This window comes from Eumetopias jubatus, unplaced genomic scaffold (genome assembly GCF_037043125.1).
Source record: "Eumetopias jubatus isolate StellerSeaLion01/CBP00866 unplaced genomic scaffold, mEumJub1_p1.0 scaffold_5, whole genome shotgun sequence".
Classification (NCBI taxonomy): Eukaryota; Metazoa; Chordata; class Mammalia; order Carnivora; family Otariidae; genus Eumetopias; species Eumetopias jubatus.
Window position 1 is genome coordinate 94,921,629 of NW_028274811.1, and position 17,768 is coordinate 94,939,396.

General features: G+C 43.2%; 1 protein-coding gene across 1 annotated transcript in view; it reads right to left on the minus strand.

The window, feature by feature from the left end:
- Window positions 1–17,768, minus strand: part of DOCK2 (dedicator of cytokinesis 2) — a 407,203-nt gene that overhangs the window by 170,874 nt on the left and 218,561 nt on the right. The gene's annotated exons all lie outside the window — the stretch shown is intronic.

Below are 17,768 nucleotides of genomic sequence, written 5' to 3' on the forward strand. Positions count from 1 at the left end.
TCAGTATTTCTGCAGTGTAGCATAATCCCTGTGAGTCAAGATGCAGTCTCATCTAAATCATGGTTCGGGCAGTCATCTTGCATAGAGAGCTGGAGAACCAAACAGCTCACTTGATTGGGTGTCTAGTGGTCTTTCTCTTCTGAAAGGTGGTGCATTAGATGGGAAGGTGTACACCATTCATGTTGCAAACCTGAGAGTAGGAGAAGACTTCACTGCCCCCAGAGCCACATGCTCCTACAATATGGCCACCACATAGAAGAACAAGGTGTGTTCCTTATCAAAAGATATAAGCAAACTGTGATCACATCATAGCCCATGGCTTAGAGGATCCAGAAAATCCCTTCAAGTGGCCCTGTAAAACCCTAGTTGAAGTCATCAGTCTAAAAGACTCAGAATATTGTTTTCCAACTCAAGTTAACTCCAATCAAATTAATTTCCTCACTCCATATCATTTCTCCCCTTGCCACCACCTATAACCAATCTATTACCAAGTTTAACCAAAATAATTTTTGGAATTTATCCAATATTTTGAAATGAGAGGCTCATTTCGTTATTTTTACCCAGTCCAACTGCTTCCATCTCTCACCTGGATGACTGTAAGAGTTACATTGCTGTCATCCTGGTTCTACTTTTGTCCCTGTCCAACACATTTTTCTCAGGATGACCACAAAAGTCATTTTAAAACAAAAATATGCTCCTGTCTCTCTGTCTCTGTGTGTCTCCCTCCCTCTCCCTCCCTTTCTCCCCAAATACACACCACTTTAAATTCTTAAAATAATTGTGTTGCTTTCAGAATCAACCAAAAGACTTAACATGGCCTTCAGGACCAAGCTTATTGCTCCTGTTTGTCCCTTTAGGGCCACAATTGTCCTGCTCCCTGGGCGCCAGCCAGAGTGGCCTTATTTAGCTGTGACAGAGGCCAAGAACCTCTTGACTCAAGGCTGGCAGGAATAGTACTCTTTTGCCTGGAGCACTCTCTTTCTATGCCTACCCCTCGATAATCCCTAGGTAATGCCTACCAGCCCTCCTGAACTTAAATGTCACTTCTTCAGAAAGTGTTTCCCTTAACCCTGATGGAAATTTGGTCTCCCTATTATTCTCTCATAGGACCCCATTTTTTTCTCACAACACTTAGCATAGTTTATAATTATGTATTCATGATTAACTTGTTTTTTCATTCTATGTATCAAAGGCATGTATAACTGCTAATCAAAGCTTCTAATTAGTAACAGTGGACCAAGAAGACAACATTCTTGAGATAACTACAGCCAAAACAGAGACACCTGGCATTTAAATTTACTTCATAGATGTGCACTTTACCTAAGCTCCAGAAGATCTGTTTGGCCTATAGAATCCTTCATACCTCCTGTCAGCCAGTCTTCTCCTGACATTTGCCACTTGCCCTTTCCCCACTACAATAACCAAGTTTGGGTGAAAGGAACAACTTTCATTTCCCTGTCTAAATTAGGCACATCCTCAAGTCTGTTGCTTCCTCTTCTTCACATACTTGAATTCCTGCTCATCCTCAAAGGCATGGCTCAGGTCCCATCCACTGGGAAGAATCTCCTGACTACAGCCAACAGGTTAGGCACCCTGAAGGTGGCTTTCCACAGTATCGTGACCTTGTTTAGAGCTTGCCTCTTACCATACTATCTATAACTTGCCCATTTCATCCTTTAGACTTGAGAACTTAAAGTTACTCCTGATGCCCAACATGATGTTTGGCACACAGGGAACATAGTGGTTGCTTGGTAGAAGTAAATTGGAAGAAAGAAGGGAGGGAAGGAGAAAGGGAGGGAGGAGGGAAGGGAAAGGAAAGGAAAGGAGAGGAAAAGAGAGTTGAAGATTTCTAGGGCTGCAAAAAACAAAACAAAGAAAAGGATAGGACATTTTGTGAGAGCCCCATAAACTTAGTGGAGAGAGATGACATAAATTGAAAATCAATACCAATTAGTATATGATTAGGGAAGAGATGCCTGACAGCATTAATTAGTGCTGTAAGAGTCCAAATATTTTTTCCTGGGAAACATGATACCAAAAAAAAAGTGAGGAATAAAAACTTCCAGAGTTTAAAAAAAAAGCACAATATGAACATTAGGGAGACCCATTTGTTAGGCAGTCTTCATGTGTCAACAAGGAGCGGAAAGGAACATTGTGAGCCTCACCTTTGACAGCAATATCTACCCTGAATAAAATGTGATATGTGGAGAGGTCCATTTCCAGGACACTAATATCAAAGAAATCTAAGCCAAGGGCCTTCCCAGACCTGCTCCAATCCTATGTCTCCAAGTGGCTCTGCACAGCCCAGGACAAAAACTCATATTTTCCATTACTGATCTTTTGGCCCTACAATCCTCAGATCCACTTGAGGAGGCTCATTTCTGACACACACAGAGACTGCAATCATTGATTTTGGTGCCGACTTGACATCATATTTCTAGGTAGGCAGTAGGCAAAATCTCCCTCCATGATCCCATTACAGCTGCCTCTGCAGGGAGAAAGCTAGGAGTACTGGCCCCATTTACAGACAGTGAAATAGAAGGCTCAAGGCAGGATGCCAGGCACTCTCAGTATTGAAAGCCCTTGGCTCTACCTAATGAGCCATACTCTCTGGGCATCCTTGAGGAAAGGAGAGGCCATCATTCAATTTGATTTTGTTCAGTTCAACAGTCACTTTGTCATCATCATTCTCATTGATGACATTTATTGAGCTCATACTAAGCGCCTGGCACTATGTCTCATTATCTCTTTTAATCCACACACATAAGCCATTTGAGATAGGTCCCGTTTACTTGCCATTTTGCATTTTACATATTAGGAAACCAAGGCTCGGAGAGTATATACCATTCATCTAAACCAGATTTAAACCCAGATCTGTCTGACTCTATAGCCCGAGTTCTTAACCACTGGATACTACTACTGAAACCACCATTCTACCACCTTTTGTTTCTTCCCATTAGCCTCTGTGGTTGCCTAAGTTTTCCATCTGGTCATCTGACTTGCTACTTCATATAATTATAGGGATGGGCAAACATCTTGCTCACAACCTGTTTGTGTAAATAAGGTTTACTGGAATGCCACCAAGCATATTTACTTATGTATTATTATCTAGAGGTGCTTTCATGCTACAGTGGCAGAGCTGAATAGTTGTAACAGAGACCACATGGCATCGAAAGCTGTAAATATTTGCTGACTCTTGTAGAAATAGTTTGCCAATCTCTGATACACTAAGCAACCACTATGCTAAAAGCTTAACTTTTATTTTATCGTTTAACTTATAGTACAATTGTGTGTGTGTGTGTGTGTGTGTGTGTGTGTGTGTGACTATGTGTGTAGGGGTACTCAGATCAATCCTATTTTACAAATAAGGAAACTGAGGCTCACAAAGCTCAGAGCTAGTAAATGATAGAGCCATAATTTAAACCCAGGCAGTCAGGCTCTAGAACCCATGCTCCTAACCATAAGCTACAGATGTCTGTTATCAGGCAAGCTCTCCAATGGAACTGCTCGTACGATGCTGAACAAGATATGGCACTGCCCAAAAGAGCCCTGCTGAGGACGAGAAGACAGCAGCCCAGGTGATGAGTACCCTGATGGAAGAGAGCTGAGTTGGGACTGTGGGAGCCTGGGGGATACACACTTGCTTGTGCTGACTGCAGCTGGGACATACAGAGGAGGTTGGGGCAGGTAATATAGTCACTTCCAAAGAGGAGAATGTTACCCCGAATCTACTGACAACTGCTTGGCCAATTGATTCTCTAATAGTCTTTATCTTAAATAGTAATTTTGAAAAAGTGACTTGGTAGCCAGGCTACCCCTTGATTTCTAACTGAGCAGCTTTGTAGGGAATGGTTTTTGTTAGAGTCGTTAATCCACATGCAAGGGAGACAAACTCAGTCTCTCTTTTTGAGAATCTGTTCCCATCTTATATAAACCTAGAGAATATGGAAGTGGCCTGGGATTCAGGGGTCATCTCTATGCTCCCTGACAGGGCAGTGAGCTTTCCCACATGGACCTGAAGGGTGGCCACCTAGACAACATTTGCATAGACAGGGACTGCAGGGGTCACTTCACTGCACTGTTGGATTACTTGGGTTTGGGTGAATATATGTCTTTAGCTGAAACTCAGTTTGCATTCTTGAGGTATTCCACCATGGAGTTCTGGTTCTGTTTTCAGAAACATTGCAGAACAGTGCTACTCCCCACTTGATGTGGTAAGGAAGTCTTCAAAGGGAACATCATGTTTCTCCCAACCATTTCTTTTTTGGGGGTTAAAGAGCTCACATTCCTCATGGTTAGTCTCCCCCTCCGATTAAAAAAAAAAAAAAAGAACTCACATTCCTTCAACCATTTTTACTATGATACTTTTTTCAAATCTCATCATAATTCTTTTTTCTCTTGGAGTTGAGGCCTGAATTTTAGATTTGCAAAAAAAAAATTCGTAAGAATATTCTTATGGTAAGTTCTTCTTAGAGCTGAAGTATCTAGTGATGCTATTATATACTTCCTAACACTAAGTAATGATAATGACATGTCTCATTGGGTTTCCCTTTCTGCCATGGGTTACTAGGAAGCTCACAGCAAAGTTTATGCTTGATTTTTTTCCTCTTTCCTAATTTGATTTTTTGCCTCCTATTTCCTGCCAATTACTATTGCTTTCAGTTTTATTGTATCTATTTTTTATGTAAACTATCTCATATATCCACTTCTATTTTATCAATCAATTCTCTCACCCACTATGTGCAGCAGCTTTGCTGGTTCTCACACTTTGATAATAATGATGATGATGATGCACATACAGTGCAATATTGTAATATTGTAATAAAGCCAATAGTAATGATAATAATGATAAAAGGAGCCAACATTTATTAAGTGCCTCTGGCCAGACAGGCACTTTTCTGAATGCTTTATAAGTGTGACTTCATTGAAACCTTACAGTCATCCTATGAAGTAATATTATTAGCCAAATATTATAGATGGGGAAACTAAAGCACAGAGAGGATAAGTGGTTTACCCTACATTATAGATTCAGAAAATAGCAGAGCCAGTTTAAAACCTAGACAGTCCAAATTCAAAATGTATGTCCTTGTCTACTATGCTATACTAACTAAATTATCAGACCACTTCAAGCCATTCCACATCAACTCTGGGCCCAAAAGATTCTGGATCTCATCCTAGGGAATACTGATGTGGGCTTTGAGGAGTTGCTCACCATTGCCCTCAGTAGCAGTGGTTTCTGGCTCCTTCATTGTCTGCCAGCATGCTCTGGGTACTCCTCCCAATCCTGTGCCCCTGTCCAGCAAGCCAGACTCAAACACAGCACTGGGATACAGAGAGACAGCCCCAGGTATTGGCCCAGCTGGGATCATGGAGGGTGGCCAGGCTCTGGCTTGAGACCATATCATTTGTATAAAGGTCCATGTCCAGGCCAGACAAGGGCAAGGTGGGACAATCAGGGAACAATGCATAGGCTAGAAAACAGAAAAAAAGGAAGATAGGAAGCCAAGAGGTCTGCTGGCTGATCCTTACTATACCTATTACGTGCCAGATACTTAATTACATAAGCCAGTTATTCTTCTCATTCTGAAAGGAGGAACTGGAGTTCACAGAGATTAGGTGACTTGTTCTAGGTCATTCAGCAAGGTAGGTGTAAACATGGGAATAACTCTTTGTGGGAAAAAGTTCTCACCAAATAAGTACAAGCAATTCATTCCAGAAGATGGAATGTCACCCCTATTCCTCGGGGCTGTGGTTAGAGTTGAAGATATGGAGGGAGGACAAGACCCCCCGTGGCTGGAGTCTGAGGAATGCAAGGCGCACTGGGGACTCCAGGAGCGTGATCCTGCTCTCAGCACAAGAGGAGGCTGCTTCTCTCCAGGTTAGGCAGTGTGGGGAGGGGCTTGGTTGAGTGCAGATGGCAAAGAGAGCCTCCGAGCCCTCAGGAAAGGGGTGCATGTACCTAGTTCAGTGCCTTTGTCCATTTTCTACCCTGGAGAGTGACAAGGGGGCAGGAGACAGGGGCTGGGCTGGGTGTAGGCTGGACTGCTACCAGAAGGTAATGCTTGGCCCTCTGTGCATATGTTCTTGCCCTTCCAAGAAGGAAAGGAGGGAAGGAAAGCGGAAAGAAAGGAAGAGAGAGAAAGAAGAAAGAAGGAAGAAGAGTGAAGATATGAAACACGAACTTTTATGCTTTTGTGATTTGCCCAATATCGGTGTGTCACAGGAAGGCAAACGCTGTGACGGGCCCATCAAGTGAGAGGCAATGAAAGGTGTCCTCACTGGCCTGTGATTTGCATGGGAGGCAGACGGGGCTTCATAACTAGCACTGGCAGAGAGCATATGGGAGGGCCAAAAGGGGACACTGGCTTCAGCAATAGTCTGAGGTCCCTATAACAGAGGACCAGGAAGGAGTCAGGAGGAAATGGACAACAAAAAGCCACAGAGAACTTCTTGGTCCCTTGGGAAAAAAACAGTCTCACAAAGGACAACAACAAAACGAGAGGAGACATTTGATAGCATTTTGCCTTTAAACTTCATTTTTATTAATTCCACCCTTAATACTATTTGAGATTTGCCACAGCCTCCAGCAAGGACTTTCAGGTCATGGAATTTTGTGCTATCTCTGTGTGACCTGGGGCCCAATGCATAGTTGTAGTCATGATAAGAATAAGAACAGTGGTAAGCATTGCTTATTGAACATCTAATACGTGCCACACATGATACTGGCTGGGCACACCATTTGCTCATCTCAGAAATGAAGGGTGGGCTCTTTAATAGCTCTGAAGTCCTCTGCTTCTGCAACTGCTGGCTGCCACTGAGCTCTCAGTTCATCTGTGATTAGATCAGTCCGTAAACTTCCCCCCTTCCCTTCTCCTTGTTAAAATTCTGCAGTGTAGGCAGGGATCCAGAAGTGGAAAAGCCTTCATTGCAGTTGCCTGCCAATGCTTTGCAGTACCACAGTAGATGGAGTACTGCAGAGTCCAGGGCTTGACAACTGTCCCTGTTGGGTGTGTGGTGTGGTGTGTGTGTGTGTGTGTGTGTGTGTGTGTGTGTGTGTGTGTGTGTGTGTATGTCAGAGGTGGGGGTCCCTAGCAAGCCCAGGCTATTGGCTGCTTCTGCTGGCCCTCACTCAAGGCAGCTCTGGTGGTCACTCAATTTCCTCCAGGCCCCAGGGAAGCTACCTGATCCAATAAAGGTTTGAGGTCCTTGGGTACTGCCAGACCACACTCACTCATCTTGGTCAAATCTTCTTTCCTTCTACAGTTCCCTCATCTGCAAAATGGAAGCGATAATGCCTGGTCTTGGCAGAACTTATTGTGAGGCTGAAATTGGCTGGTAAATCTGAAAACGCTGTGAAAACATTAGCATTGCTACTAAAGAGTGTGGAAGGGTCACTGGAGCCATTCTTATTTTAGTGTAAGTACAAGCACTTTAATCAACCGAATATGTCCGATGGATTTACACAGGAACATAAATCTTTTTGGAATGGGAAGACTCTTCCAAGTTATTCAAAACAGCTATAGATAATCTACAGGACGAAATTACCAAATGTAATCTCAGACTATATAAGAGGGAAACAGAGTTCCCAGGTGCCACAGAACCAAAAAAGGTGCTACTGATGGGGAAGGAGTTTCCTGCCTTCCACCGTCACTGGATCCCTCTCCCATACTGAAACAGGAAGCGTCAAAGTCTCAACATTGAAAAAGAACCTAGAAGTGACCTGAGCCAACTCTACCCTATGAATGAATCTGTTTATAGGAATGCAAATCACTGGTCTATTTGTTGCCTTTTCTGGTCTTGAGCTGATAGAGAAAGGGGGTGAGGCATAATCACTCAACCCTGAACTCCCACTCCTAGCTGACATATAGATTTATTCCTCTAATGATAAGTCCAAAAGGGTCCAGATTCCCCCATATGTCTGAGCAGGCAGTTTTCCCAGTGTCTGGTCCCAGGAAGAACAAATCAAATTCTTTAAAGTAAAAGGGTATAACCTAAAAAGTAGTAGAAAATGTCCCCAGTGATATAGAGAAATAGAAATGCAGTGAGGGATATCAGAAAAACTTTCTGGAAATGCTGAGTAAAATATGGAGATATATCAGGCTATTGCTCTTTCCTCTACAAGAAAAAGCTGGACAAACTGGTCAGTACTTGCATCTGATGGTAGTAAAATTTCACCCAAGCTGGACATGACCTCTCAGAAGTAGCAGCAGAAGCACCCAGTGCTTCTAGCCAGGGGGTAACATGTGGACCAAAGAACTATCCCTGCAAGGGCAGGTACCCTAAGGTTTGTAGGAGAGGTAATTCCAAGAGATACTGAGGTCCCACCCTTGATAGTGGAACAGCCATAGAAATGAGTCACTGACCCACATGTGCTTACTAAAGAGGCAGGAGAGAGGGCGAGAGAAGGGGCTGATGAGGAAGAAAAGAAAGGGAGAACGGGACAAGGAGGAGGAGGGAAAAGTGTGATGTAGAAGGGAACACGAGAGGTGGCAGGGCAGAGAGTTGGGGGAGGAGACGAGGAGAGAAATCAGGAGAGAGGGCAGGAGTAAACAGAAGAGGAGAAGGAGGGAAGGCAGAAGAAGGGAACAAAAGGAGAGACCAGAAGGAACAGAGGAGGAAGGTTTCTGCTGGATTTGTAACATTTTCTTTCCAAAGCTAAGCTGTGGGTTCACAGTGTTTGTTATGTTCACTATACTCTCCTCTATGCTGTTTTGCATGCCTGAAACATTTTATAATTTTCTAAAAAAGGAAGAGGAGGAAGAAAGAGACTAAGAATGAGGAGGAGGTAGAGGGAGAAGGCAATACTATCTTCCCTGCTTTCTTTGACAAATGGAATCAGAGGGTTGGAGTGGTACAAAATAATAGCATTGGTGGCTTCTCTCTCCATGTGAGAGGTCTCTGGGAGCATGATGCTGGTTTTGTCTACTAAGCCTGGTTCCAAATGAGGTGCCTGAACCTGAACTAGATGGAAGCCATGGTCCCTCTACCATCCTCACTGCTGCATCGGAAGATCAGAGCCTCCAGATTTGGCACCCAGTTCCATTTCTGCTTCAACTCAGTGTGTCACCTAAACAGGTCAACACATGTTCCCTGAGCTCCTGCTCTGTGCCAGGAGCCATACTGGGGACTAAGATGCAAACCAGTGACCCCTTTCTTCTTGACCAGTTTATGGGTAGAGGAGAACTGCTCAGAGCCCTGGTTTTCCCATCTGTAGAATGAGGAGGTTTGCTTCAGTTATTTTCAACCTGGGCTTGCTTGAAGCCCTAGGATTCCAGGGTGTGACTCAGAGTGACCGGAGGAGCACTGCATCCCCCATTCTCTAGAACAGCTTAGCTTTATGCCGTATCAGATATTGGGATTGGGTTTAAGCTTGGATTTAGAAATATAATTTCACTGCTAAAGAAGATCTGAAAACCATTGAATTAAATGGTCCCCAAGGTCTAAAGTTTTAAAGTTCTCTGTTCTATTTCTAAGGTCGTATGATTCCTTGAAGACTCTAATGATAAGAATTCATTTGTTCATTCATTCAGCAAATGCTAGTTGAGGTTCTCAATAGATGTGGACAAAGACAGACAATCAGCAAATAAATAAAGAAGCTAATAAAATAGGGCACTGGCCACAGAGGACATGGAGGATGGAGAAGAGATTAGGGAGGGCACCCTGGAGAGGACATTCTTGGAGCTGAGGCATCATCAGTGAGAGACCAACCTTGAAAAGATCTGGGAGAAGGGTAGTCCAGACAAAATGAATAGCCAGTGTAAAGGCCAGATGATGAAAATGAATCCTACATGTCCAGACCGAGGGATCCAGGTCATAGAAAACAAGGGTGAAGGTGGTGTAACGTGAGACGGAGTCAGGAAGGTAATCAAGGCCAGGTGATGTAGGTTCTTGCGGATTTTGTAAAGAGTTTGGACCTTACTCTAAATTCAGTAAGATGGCTTTGGGGAGTTTCAAAGAGGGCTCTGATGTGATCTGATTAAATTTTATAAAGACCACTCTGGCTGCTGTGTGGTGGATGGATGGTAAAGGGGGCAAAAATGGAGACCTCTCTTTGGTGGTACGGATGATAGATGATGGAGACATGGGTATAAATAGCAGAAATTGTGAGAAAAGGTCAAACATGGCATGTTGAGAAATGAGAAAAAGATTTCATGATCACTATATATCCAATACCTTTCTAGACTCCAAATATATGAGTTTTGATCTTAACCTCACCTCTTGGTGTGTAATTCTGCTCCCAAGCACACTTATGCTTAGCAGTTCCGGGAGGCAAAAAGAAAGCAAGTTCCCTTTGGCTTCTTGACCATTTGGGGAAAGTGTAAACTCAGACAGACCCCAAAAATGTACCAGCTCTCTGTTCCTTATTGAGAAGGCTGCTGAGGTAATTTTCAATTGGAAAGACAAACAAAGGCTTGGAGCACAAACATTAACTCTTCAATCTCAGATGGGTATGCAGTAATGCTTGCCAACAGATCTGACCAAGCAGGTAACTGAATTTAAGTGGAAGGTAATCTAAACTTGGATGTGAAGAACCACAAGATCCAGTGGTGAGTGATCAATAATTATTTCTGAAGTGTTTCCCAAAAAACTCAGCACTGTGCCTCATTCTTTGCAGAATATAAAAGGACTATAAGACATGTTCCTTCCTTTTATGAATGTACCCTTCAGCTAGGGGAAAATAACCAACACATAAAATAGATATCTGGCCGGCCAAATGGAGTGGGCGGATGGGTGTTGGGGGTCTCCACTAGAGCCCCAAGCTGGCATCAGGGGAGTTCAGGTTCCAGTTCGACCTCCGTGACTCAGGGCAAACCATCTAATTCTGGAACTGATTCTTCTTCCATAAAACAGGGGTAATGTTTCCCAACCTTCCTAGTAGGGATTACATGGGATTTGAAAATGCTTTGTTAGTCGTAAAGTGTGGTATAAATAGTAAGGGTTATTATTACTGACTCTAAGTACAGAAGCCGAAGGGAGATGGCAACATGTCAGCAACTAGAGCCTTTTTTGAAAAACAAAAATTGAATAAAGCATCTCCTGCTCAAAAACCACCAATGACACCCTTGCCGAAAGCAGAGATTAGCAAACTATGCCCTGCCCCTCAGGCCAAATCTGTTCCATCGCCTATTTGACAAATGAAGTTTTCCTGGAATACAGTCATAGCCATTGTGGGCATATTGTCTGGGACTGCTTTCCTGCCCTAACGGCAGTTGAACAGTTGCAACAGAGATTGTATGGACAAGAAAGCTGAAAACATTTACTATCTGGCCCTTTAGAGAGGAAAAAGAAATGACAACAACAACAAAAAAACCTGCTGACTCCTGGCCTAGAGGATAAAGTCTAACCCTATTTAAAATGTAAAGTCCCTTGATACCTGAAGCAGGATTTGAATATATAAAAGGAATCAACTACCTTCCTCCAAGTCATCCCCAACTCTGTACACCATTTTGTACCACTTCCAAGGGACTCATCCCATACGAGGTGGCATTATCAGGTACTGTTTTTGTAATCTCTACAATGTTTATCGTAGTCCCCAGGTCATAATGTGTTCTCAGTAAAGTTTAACCAAATTCAATCTGAGTCATAAATAGAGCAAATATAGTATGCTAAAAGACAGAGAGTTCATTTGTCCCAGAGACCTACTCATGATATATCATTGATAACATATCATTAAAAGGGAAAGCAATTTGTAAGCGAATTAATTTGCTCTTAGTTAATTAGTTGCACAAATATTTATTCCATGACAACAACTATTCCATGCCACAGAAGCTAGGGCAAATTAGGTAATATGGGATTATGTTCATTGCTTTGACAAGAAGGAAACACCTGTTCTGTGTCAAGCTCGAGGTAAGGACCAGGGGTTCAAAGTGGACTATGACCACCTTCTGCTCTCAAGGAGGCTGCAGTCAAGTTGGGGAAGCTGAAGGTCAGCAGATAGTCACTGCACAGGGAAACAAGTGCAATGCTAAAGTGGTACAGAAAGCACGGAGGTGGCAGGGAGATGGACAGGATGCCTGGGAATGCTATCATTGCACATTTCCTCCTGTATATTTACCTACAGCTTACTCTCCCAAGGAAAAGTAAGTGAGCCAAGGCCCATTCACATGTATCCCATATGAGGATCTATCTGATGAGCTGACATTGACGGTGCTGGCCATTTTATATAGATAATCTCATTTAATCCTTACAACAACTCTGCGTGGTTTTGCAAAGGCCAAGTCACTTGTTCCAGGTTAACAGTCAGAAAATGGAAGATTCTAGCGCAAGTCAATCATCAGCTAAAGCCTAGGCATTTAACACTTTACTGCAGAGCCTAATTACATGGCAGAGAAGAAGACTAGGAGTCTATTCTAGAGAAAGTCTAAAGTTTCTGATCTATAGAGATAGTACTAAATGTTTCTGTACTTACTAAGTGGACACTTGTTTCATGAGGACTATCCACTGTGGACCAAAGGCATGGCTGGAACATAGTCAGTATGTGTTCAATAAGTCAATAATCAAGGGAGGAGAGAATAAAGTGTTGCAAAGATCAGTAACTCCTAGCCACGGTTTTGGCCACGGAGCGGGCACCAAACTACTACAACTATCTCTGGGGAGTGATTCTGGACTCCAGACAAGATATTAATTAAGCCCTAACCACCAAGTGCTAGGGAACTCCCTACCAATTAATGGCCAGCTGGGAGCCTGTGAGACCTGAGGCCTACAGAGGGTCAGTCCCTTTAACCAGGTGTACTCTCTAGGACATTATCTGTGCAAAGGTCAGGATGGATATTGTGGGCAGAACAACTGGAATATAACTATGCATGTTTTAAAAGTGGAAATTTTGGGGGCGCCCGGGTGGCTCAATCGTTAAGCGTCTGCCTTTGGCTCAGGGCATGATCCCCAGGGTCCTGGGTTCGAGCCCCGCATCGGGCTCCCTGCTCAGTGGGAAGTCTGCTTCTCCCTCTCCCACTCCCCCTGCTTCTGTTCCCTCTCTTGCTGTGTCTCTCTCTGTCAAATAAATAAATAAATAAAATCTTAAAAAAATAATAAAAGTGGAAATTTTTATATTTGCTAAGCTTCCTAGGTTGTGTCTAGGACATAGTAGTTTCTAGTTTGACTTAATTATTCAAATCATCACTTTCAACTTTTCATTCCAAATGTAGTATAAACCATAGACATATGGAAAAATGCCCAATCTTAAATAAATTTCATAATGAGAATAGTGAGATGCAATTCTTTCCCTATTTGGCAGTGATGAAAAAAATCATCAGAAATTGACCAAACACAGTGAAAAACAGGCTCTGGTAAAAAGGCCTTTTCATGCAGTAATGGTGGAGTTGCATATTAGTAGAACTTACTGGAAGGAAAAGTGGTAATATCAATAAGATGTAAAATCTATGGGTACTTCGACCTGCTAATTCTTGTTCTGGGAATTTATTTGAAGGAAATAATTCCAAGTTTCACATACTATAAAAATGTTATTTACAGCATTAATAAAACCAACTATTTTGAAACAACCTAAATATTAAATATTCACCAAAAAATACTATTTAAATAGGTCATGGTTAACCAGACAACAGAGTCCTATTAGCCTACCTAAAAGAATGGTGTGAATCTACATGCCATAATGTGGAACTTTCTCCACATCGTTCAGTAAAAAAAGGCTTCTGTAAATCTGCATGTGTATGTAAGAGGCATGCAATGAATGTTGCAGATGTTATCAGCAAGTTGCTTAGAATAAACTTCACCAAATTGGCGGAACAGAGTGGCTCTTTCTGGGTGGCGAGATTTCAGGTGCTTGTTTTTTCTTCCTTTTTTTTGATTATCTACATTATTTGAATTTTTACACAATGAGCATGTAATATCCCTTTTTTACACACTGATGTAGTGTTCCATGATTCATTGTTTGTGCATAACACCCAGTGCTCCACGCAGAACGTGCCCTCTTTAATACCCATCACCAGGCTAACCCATCCCCCCACCCTCTTCCCCTCTAGAACCCTGTTTGTTTTTCAGAGTTCATAGTCTCTCATGGTTCGTCTCTCCCTCCGATTTCCCCCCCTTCATTCTTCCCCTCCTGCTATCTTCTAAAAAAAAAAAAAGAAGAAGAAGAAGATGTAATATCTCTAAAAATGGAAAACCAGTGGTTTTTAAAGATCAAAACTAAACATTTCAAGGGTATATAAATTTTTCTGGAGAAAAAGTAGAGCTAAACCAGAATAGTGGCTGACTTTCAGAAGGAAAATGTGGAGGGATTTTTGAAACCTGCCTGACAGCCTTATGCAAGAAGTTTTGTCCTTCCCCAGTCCTGGAGAAGGCAGAAAGGGCTACTGGTTAGGAGCCTGTGCTCCAGGGTCGGTCCTTGGGTTCAAATATCAGCTCTATCATTTACCAGGTAAGTGATGGGGCAAATTACTTAACCTCATGTGCCTCAGTGTCCTCATTTACAAAATAAGGGACAGATAGCACCAGCCTCTAGGATTTTTGTGAGGATTAAGGACTAAATGAAAAACACACAATGTCTGGCACATAATCAATGTTTAGTAAAAATTAGCTCTTATGAAAACCAGCTTCACACCATTGTAGCCTAAGTAAGTTAAGTTATCCAGAATGAAGTGTTAATGAATAGTTAAGGAGAAGGAGGAGGTAGTGGACATTTAGGCAAAGAAATCCACAAAAGTAGACCTCCAAATATCTAGGCTCTGCAGCACAAACATTAAGGGTATGGGCTGTGTGGTTTCAGGCAGGTGACTTAACCTAACAAGTTTGCTCATTCTGCAGAATGGGGATCATATACAGAAGGCGATTTTAAGGATTAAATGTCAAGTCTAACACAGTGTATGGTTATAGTAAGCTTTAAGTACATATTTGCTACCATTAATAATGATAATTATTATCTACTATGAGATTAAGTAGTGAGCTTCCTGTCACTACAAGTAACCAGGAGGTTACTCCTGGTTACTCCATGCAGAGAGGACTTAGTCATAGAATGAAGGGACAGACTACTGGATTTTTCCAGATCTAAAACTTCTGCATCATTGAAACATGAAACTGATTGTGAAATTAGAGTTGCTCAGGACTGCCCTGCAGAGTGGCATGGGAGCCCATTGCCGGCAGGGCTGTCTCCCCAGGGAGCTAAAGGATATGCTGTAGCCCTCAGAAGCCAGCCCCACTTTTCAGACAGGTGAGGCACGTGTGAGATGGTTGCCCCAAACTCTGTCCATTCTCTGTCCCAAGAGTGGCTCTGCCTGCTCTGGAAAAACTGTGGAGAGTGTTCTGGCACCCACAACAAGGGAATCTGGCTGCAGATGAAGATGACAGTATTAAGAGCAATAATTAACCCATACTGACTGCATACTGCACGCTGAGCTTTGTGCTGAGAGATTTGCATAAATGTCTCATTGACTTCTTCCATCAAACCCATGCATCTGTGTCTATGCTATGAGCATCACCTGCATTTTACAGATAAAAAAAAAATGAGGCTCAGAGAGGATAAGTATTACCCCAAACCCTTTAGCCAGGAAAGGACAGAGGTTTTAACTCAGGCCTAAGGTACATTCAGAATGTGAGGAGTAATTGTAAGGCCTCATGACAACTTGGTAACTCATTAGCATTACAGATGGGTCCTATTCCCTTTCAGACCTGCCACTCAACAGTCCCAGCCCCACAGGCTTAGTTGGTCTTTCTCAAGGTAGCTGGGAGCCGAGAAAGCCAAAACTGCCATGGGCATTATCTAGTAATTCCTGGCCGGACACCCCACACAGAATACTGTCTCCAAGATAATCCAAGTACTTAGCACTTTTATTTCCCTTTAAAATCCTTTAGTTAGCCCAGGTGGCATTCAAACTTGCCTTGTCCAGTGCTGTGGGATCTGGACTTCTAGAAATCAGGTTTTCTTTGCCATGGCAAGTCCAGGGGACAGTCCCCTGTACCTCTCCAGACCTGCATATGTCTTCACACTCTGTTCTCAAATCACTGATATAACCTGCCCCACAAAGCGAGCAGATCCCAAGGGGACAAAGTCAAAACATCATGGGGAAGAACGCGGGCTTTTGAATTACAGACTCCTAGGTTCATATCTCATCTCCTTCACAGAGTACTTACCTTCCCTGAACCTCAGCTTCCTCCTCAGTCTAAGAAGGATTCCGATACTCATAGACGTGTTGTAAGGATTACTGAGATAATGCAATATTGGAAAGGCAACGGGGTGTAGAGCTTAAGAGCACAGACTGTGTAAGTTCAGACACTGGCCCTATCATTAGCTGTGTGTCCTTAGGCAAGTTACTTAACTTTTCTGGGCCTCAGCTTCAGCTGTAAAATGGGGATAATGATAGCATCCACCTCTCTAGGACAGGGAATGAATGAGTTATAGCTTGGAAAGTGCCTAGAACAGCACCTGGCACATTAGTGAGCACTTGGAAAATGTGAGCTGTTATGATTAATGCATGTAAAGGCCTCAGTATGGTAAAAATAAGTATTCAATAAATGGTAACTGTTTTTACTGCAAGGTACACCTTCCATGGATAATTTTATACACATTCATCTCCTGGAAAGCAATTGAAAAAATGAAGACATTAGAGGAACATCTTGTTCTTAAGTAAATGTTGCAGCCAAAGCAGAGGAAACTTACCACCCTGTTGCACTGGCAGGATGCCCTAGGACCTCTGCACAATACCCAGCCCTCCTTTGCTTCCAAGAGATCTGCCTTTTATTCAGCCATCCACTCTCTCAACAAATGCTCATTATACATCCAAAGTGAGCCTAGAAGCAGGCTGGAAACACCCAAGCAGTTAAAAAAAAAAAAAAAAGGCTCCAGCCCCTGTCATCCTGAGCCTACAAGTTAGTGGGGAAAATACACACTAAATAAATGATTCTTTCGGGACAGCTGTAGTTTGTGTTATGAAGGATGTGCCAAGAAGGCACAGGAGGGTCCTGCTGTGGTCTAGCACTGAAGGTGTATATGAGGGAGGAGTCCTTGGAAAGGTTCCCTGAGGAAGTGACATATAAGCTGGGACTTCAAAGATGAATAAGAGTTTGCTGTGTGATGCCTGGGAGTGGGAGGAGGAAATGGTCTAGGCAGACAGGCGTTTTGTTCCAAGGTCTTGCGACCACAAGGTGGTTGGCTCACTAGGGGAACAGAAAGAGGGGCACTGCAGCTGACTTCCTCCTAGAAGAGCCACCCTAAAGGACTTGGTCAGGCAGGGTGCTGGTATTTGGAGAGAAACCCAAGTCCAAACTGTGTTCTCAGTTGCAACCTTTCTCTCTTCCCTTTCAGACGCTCCTCGCTTGCTGGCAGGACTGCCAGGCCCAGACCCCTTCCCCCAGGCCCGGTGGGCTCAGTTCTCACTCAGATTTCCAGAGGCTGCGAACAGGGCTCACTGTGCCTACATGTGCACTTCAGCCAAGACATTCCAACAGTGATTCTGCCTTCTGAATGCCTTCGGATGTCTCAATCCTATCCTGGTCACACCCCACTGGGTTTTGTGACGAACAGGGAAACAGCATGAAAGAAAGCGATGGCCCCAAAGGAGGAACTTGTGATTGACACAAATGGGGCTGTTCCCTTAGGGGCATCATGTATCCTCCAAGAAGCCAGCCCCCAGGTCACTGATTTCCCCGCCTGTTTACATGCTCCGGAAAGAAGATGTGTTTAAGTTTCCTACAGTTCTACAGTGGAAATTGATGCTCTGGGAAAGGAGGCCGTATGTTACAGACGTAGCAGGTTTCTTTTGGAATTCACACACTGGGAGTCTGGCGCTATCCCCTAAATGGTACTTTTGTTGTCT